A 6626-nucleotide genomic window follows, 5' to 3' on the forward strand; every position below is an offset into this window, starting at 1 on the left:
ATGCACATCCCTAATGAGAAGGGTAGGCCCCTATCTGGATTAACAGGGCGTCTGCTGAAGGCTGAGTCTTGTTTTTGCAGTGGTGCCTTCCAATCTTTGTTGTAGACCATATATGTCTACCATCTTGTTATTACACATATCCTATTATATAATTAATTGAGGTTTTTTCTGGTTATTCCTCTGAATCATTAAAATAGTAGAGCAGGGTTTTGTTTCACCAGGCCCCCATATTTTACAATGAATAACCCCCCCACCCCAAGAAAAAAAACAACTCACAAAACAGCAGTTATTACCATATTCATTCAATGTGTTGTAGTGTTCTATCATATTTTATTTGTTTTTTTGGAGGGGAGAGGGCGACATTTACTGGCTTGCATGCAAGGTTTAAAAGACAGTCTGTAAAGTTCAGTTGTGTTGGTAAGACATGGCTTCCGACTGAGATTATTTAATCCATTGGCATTGAAAATATTTTAACAGGTGAGAAATGAAACAGTTTTGATGATGGAAAATGATGGAAATATTCAGATAGAGAAATTGTAAATGAGAATGTATACTATTAATCCCTTCTCTTCTACCACTGAATGACATCTCCCATCTCCAAAAAAAAGAAATTTGTAATGGAGAGCTGTCACTAGGCCAGATTTTTTTAACGCAGCATGTTGCTGATGTGTTAGGAAAGAGAACTAACTGTGAGTCGCCCTGGATAAGCGTCTGCTAAATGACAAAAATGTCAATCTATATTCGCATCCCACAATTGACCGTGTTTTTCATAACACCCTTTTAACCATCTCTGAGAATGTCAGGCGTCGCAAGCAGCAGATGCCTTTACCATAATATTTAGAATGCGGTTCCCTCTCTTTATTGCAGACGGCAAAGAAGTCTATTTCTGTTGACTTTGTAACACTTTTTGTTTTCGGAAAGTCGTCACATTACTCTGTCTTTCGATTCCCATGCATTCTTGTCATTTCTGCAGCACAAAATGACCTGACTTCTCTGTTTGTGTGACAGCCAGGATTCTGTGGCGAGACCTTGAAACTAAAATAATGCCCTATGTTACTTCACCAAAGAATACTTACAGACAGCAACATCTTTGATGGTCATTTATTGTAACTTTTTTTTAACCAAATCCCTGAGTATTGTCCACGACAGTCTATAAATGGATCATAATTCATAGTAAATGTTTTAAACTTTCTCAAGAATAGTAGAATGAAGCTATTTTCGGCATAGGTCATAGATTGTTTCTACCTTTAGACATGTTAAAATAGTAACCTTACTTATATAGTGGAATTATAATACATATATACATATATATAATATATATACATTTATATATATATATTTAAAACAAATTGTCCTGATCTGATACCCAGCATACTGAGTAATAAATTAAACACATCATATACAATGTAAATCACTGCTGGCTTTTCTCAGGCAGAAACAACCTTCTAAAGTCTTCTACATGCTTATATTAAGTCCCTCAGATAGTTTTACATAAGTCAAACCCATTATCCAGGTTGCATATCGCTGACTATGAAATCAAGTAAAACCCTCAAATCCAGAGCCTCTCACAACTTCACACCTACTTTAATCCCATGTTAAACTATACTGTGGTCTAGTTCCTTAAAACCGGCGTCTCGTACACAAACTAAGCAGAGGATTAGAGAAGTGTAAAGAGAGAAGAGGGATTTGTGAAGTGTTAATTCAGGATTTAAGGGATTTAAAGTTGTGTATTTAAAGGTAATTACCCAACGAAAGCAATATACTTGCCCTCCTGCAACGTTTCGGTAGACTCATATTTAAATGTGTTTCATTGGCAAGTAAATAAACTAACACATGACATGGCATTGCATGAGATGGGAGAACAATATGGTCTGCCAATGAATTGGGCCCCGACACAGATGTTAGCCATACAGTAAACGACACTTAAGAACAATAGTTCAATAAAAGTCCACTCACTTCTACCCACAACAACTCCCACTGGTCCACTTTAGTTTTTCTCTTGATCTGTAGACAACATGGAACCCTGATACAGTAGACGCAACCATGGATACAACAAGTTCACATATTGCAGCATGTGCAGATCCTGTATTTAAAAGGCAATTAAAATTTTCCTGAATTTTAATGTTTAAATCGTCTGATGTAAGGCCGCCATTTACATCAATAGGGAAACAGAGGCGTAATTTACTGAGAGGAATAATTTACCAACACCAAAACTTAATTTCAGTCGGCACAAGTAGCCTGAGTAAGGCTATCCAACCATCCACTAAGAATATTTAAGAGTAAAAGTGATTGTCTTTATGATTAAATGTGTGTGTATGTGTGTGTGTGTGTGTCCTGTCAACTTACGAGGATTCGTATGGATATTTGATAATCAGACAGGCAGTCAAGTCTTTAAAACCTTAGGAAGTCCTTCCCATCACAGATCGACCACATCAAAACCACCCAGCCCCAAAGCATTTACTACCTCACTGGCTTTTCCCTCATCCACTTCAGTTGTACTCCTAACACACATTTAGTATGGGCTTGTCTCATGCAACCACAGAGTTTAATGCTGCAGTCGTAGTCATGAGGTTTTAGCAGACTGTGTGTGTGTGTGTGCCTGTGTGTGTGTCTTACATTAGGGACTCGAGTGCCACCAGTGGAGGTATCCTCCTAGTCCTAACCACCATCAACTAATTACCCATAATACCCATGGATAATTACAACACAGGCAAGGCTGGGCCGCTCATCTGAGCAATGAGTCACCAGTGCCATTATGCCAGTGATCTTGTTACAGGGCCGGGAAAGATCAACGAGAGACACTGGAGAGACACAGAGCAGTCAGCTGGAACAGGAGAGACACAGAGCAGTCAGCTGGAACAGGAGAGACACAGAGTAGTCAGCTGGAACAGGAGAGACACAGAGTAGTCAGCTGGTACAGGAGAGACACAGAGCAGTCAGCTGGTACAGGAGAGAGACCGAGCAGTCTGCTGGTACATCAGAGACGCAGAGAAGTCGACTGTTACAGGAAAGCAATAGAGCAGACACCTGGTACAATAAAGAAATGTAGCAGTCAGCTGGTACAGCAAAGCAATAGAGCAGACACCTGGTACAATAGAGAAATGTAGCAGTCAGCTGGTACAGCAAAGCAATAGAGCAGACACCTGGTACAATAGAGAAATGTAGCAGTCAGCTGGTACAGCAAAGCAATAGAGCAGACACCTGGAACAATAAAGAAATGTAGCAGTCAGCTGGTACAGGAGAAAGACACAGCAGTCAGCTGGTATGGGAGAGAGGCAGAAAAGTCCTCTGGTACAGTAGATCGACTGAGCAGTCAGCTGGTACAGGAAAGATACAGAGCAGTCAGCTGGTACAGGAGAGAACACAGAGCAGTGAGCTGGTATAGGAGAAACACAGAGCAGTCAGCTGGTCCAGGAGAGACACAGAGCATTCAGCTGGTACAGAAGGAAGACAGAGAGGTTTGCTGGTACAGGATAAAGACTGAGCAGTCTGCTGGTACAGGAGAAAGATAGAGAAGTCAGCTGGTACAGGAGAGAGATAGAGAAGTCAGCTGGTACAGGAGAGAGAGATAGAGAAGTCAGCTGGTACAGGAGAAAGACAGAGCACAGCAGCCAGCAGGGGAAAGCATCAGGGAAACATTCATGGTCACCATATGTATTCAATAAGGGCCCAAGCAGCAAAGCACTATCTGATTTATTACTGTTCATTATAGGGCACAATACTGTTGGGATTCAGCTTCTCCTCCCTCCTCTCTGTCTCTCTCTTTCCCTCAAAAGCCCCCACTCTCTCTCCCTTTCGTTTCTATCCACTCTATCTTTCTCTCTTTCCATCTCTCTTTCACTTTTGCTCTCTCTAGTCTCTTTTTCCTGTTCCCCTGAACCGCCGGGACTGTTAAGTAGAGATGATTATAACAGGACATCTGTGTGACTGGGGGACCAGGGCCAGTTAGAGGAAGACTGATGTATCTTAATAGCAGGACTGCTGAATGTGCATGTGTGTGTGCGTGTGTGTGTCTAGCTCGCATGTATGTGTGCATAGAACTTAAGTGACCATTACAAACCCGTGTCTGAACACATACTACCAGTGGCATTCTGACAGTCGTTCTTTCCATAATTATTCAATCGCTAAGAAAACATAATTCAGACCCGCTAGTTATTGATGACAACTCAGGTCAAGAGTGCTTTGTATGACAGTGTGTAGAACTGATTGTGAAATGATGTATTTCACGCTACACGGCGAGTGTTCTCTATATGCACAGGTGGAACTCTGCAATGATCAAACTCCACTCTGCAGAAATGGTCTGTACAGCTGAAACAACACATCACAAACATAACAAATCTGGTGTTTCACACTCCACTGAAAACAGTAGATTTGTAGAGTCAACAAAACGTCTCGCGGGCAGGTTATCAACCACAGCACTCCGGTTTAACCCAGGGGAACAGACCCAGGCCTCTGAAACATCAGTCTAGTTGAATCTCCCTTTGAGTCCAACCGTTGTCCATCATGCAGTCATGCATCAAAAACATGCAGGTTAGTTTGTCTTGAGGTTCAGTTCAAATCAGCCTTGTTCAGAAGGGACAAAGCAGCGTATTGTTGAAATGCCTGTCTAGTCTGGCTCTGCTTGTGTCCCATGAGCTGTGAGGTAGTCTGGAGGTGGATGCTGGAGAGCTATCGCACCAAGCGTAGTGGGCACTGGATGAGACAGGGAGAAGCTTAACATAATGAGCATTTGAAATTAAAAACCTGTTCCTTGAAACTCTCTAATTGACCTCACAGCAAGGCATTCCGAACACTCACGCAACACTTAGAAAAAAGAAAGGCATCAATTCATATTTTAGATGACTGGACTCATCTGGTGTGGGGTTGGTGGTGTTTAGGGTGGGGGGCAGAAATTCTGATGCATTGCAGACCTCCTCGTTCGTCATCCTACGTTTCGCTAATTGCCATTTCTTATTTCATCGGTGTAATGCTCCCTATTCAAACCAAAACAAATTAATAACATGGTTACAGCACAAATTCGGCCATTGTTTATTTTCAAGGCTATGTCCTATAATTGTCAGAGGGCCTTGGCAGTTGTTTGGCATTCAGAGTTGAGCTGGAGGTTGATTGGTGTCATGCCTCCATTGGTGACACCTCCAACATTACAACACAAATCCCCGTTATGAAGTTGGTGTTTGTGTGTGTTTGACTGTGCTTGCAAGGGTGTGCGGTTCAGCGAGCACATATGTGCGTGCGCACTTGATATGTGTGAGCTGGAGGCCGTCATTTTCGACCGCCCGGAGGATGAACGATGCAGTCCTGCTATAATGGAGCTTTTGTGAGGCCACTGCAACAATATCGAACCTAATTTCTCGGACACGTCAACCAGGGCAAAATTAACTCTGTCATGCAGTCTTTGTAAGGTGCCTGACACATTAATCATTTAATAACAGATTCCCAGATACTGTATGAACATAAAGCCTGGTGTGTGTGTGTGTGTGTGTGTGTGTGTATATACAAACCGACTGCAGTTCATGCTGCACATTAAATACAAAGTTGGACGCAGACTATTAATTTCACTGTCAGTCATAACTTCCTTCAACTGACACCTGATTTCTGCCTTAATGTTACAATAAACAAAATGCTTTGGAAAAGAAAGTACAATTTCCATCAATTTAATTGTGTCAAGCGAGATACCGACTTGAATTAAAAAGAAGCAAAATTATGAGTAGAATAGGCCTTAGTGACATACTTTCCTTAGTGACAGACTTGCCGATGCATCCCAAATGACATCTCATACCCTATTGTGTCCTACTCTAGATCCGAGCCCTGTGAGTAGTGAACTGTATGTGGAATAGGGTATCATTTATAATCCGTGATGTGCTTCTAAGATACAGCCTTCAGTTATTGATCAGTCTGACAGGCCCCAGAACTGTTGTCTCTTTGCGAATAAAAATGACAATCAGTCACACCCCATTTGATGTATTGCCTCATGGAGTTACAGTCTGGAATGTATGGCGGGTGTGAAAAACAATCCTCCCGTCCCAGGCGTTTGCATGACGTCCTCATCTACAGTCAGATTAATGTGAGGCTGGCGGGATGGAATATTCCACTATTGATTTTACTGATGAATCAAAAGCCTCCTTTTTGTTGACAGGTATATCTACTGAGGGGATCCGTGGTAAACCACCAGTGTGTGCGTGCGTGTGTGTGCGTGTGCGTGCGTGTGTGTGTTTGTTGCATACTAAACTGGAATGAGCAGAGACACTGGGTGGCGTCTACTCTGCCCTGTAAACACTCCAGTCAGGCGCCTCCCATTCTCTGCCGTATTGGTTTAAAGGGACCAGTTCAGATATTGGTTTGTGACCCGTGGGAGTACTAAATTCTGCTTGAGGTGCCCACTGAAAACCAGAGGGAAAAAAGAATGAGGAGGCAGAAACTGAACAGGGTGCCGTGGAGCGCGGCGCGGCTGATTTACAGCCAGTCTTTAATTGGGTTGTAAAATCAAATCCAGAGTTGTTTCAGGAATGCCAAAATGTGATTCCTGGCCTGTTTACAGGATGAGTCCGTCCGACAGTCAAGGACACTGAGAAAGAGAGAGATAGACAGAGAGAGACAGATAGGGAAAGAGAGAGGCAAAGAGAGAC

This window comes from Esox lucius, chromosome 5 (genome assembly GCF_011004845.1).
Source record: "Esox lucius isolate fEsoLuc1 chromosome 5, fEsoLuc1.pri, whole genome shotgun sequence".
In the NCBI taxonomy this organism is placed as follows: Eukaryota; Metazoa; Chordata; class Actinopteri; order Esociformes; family Esocidae; genus Esox; species Esox lucius.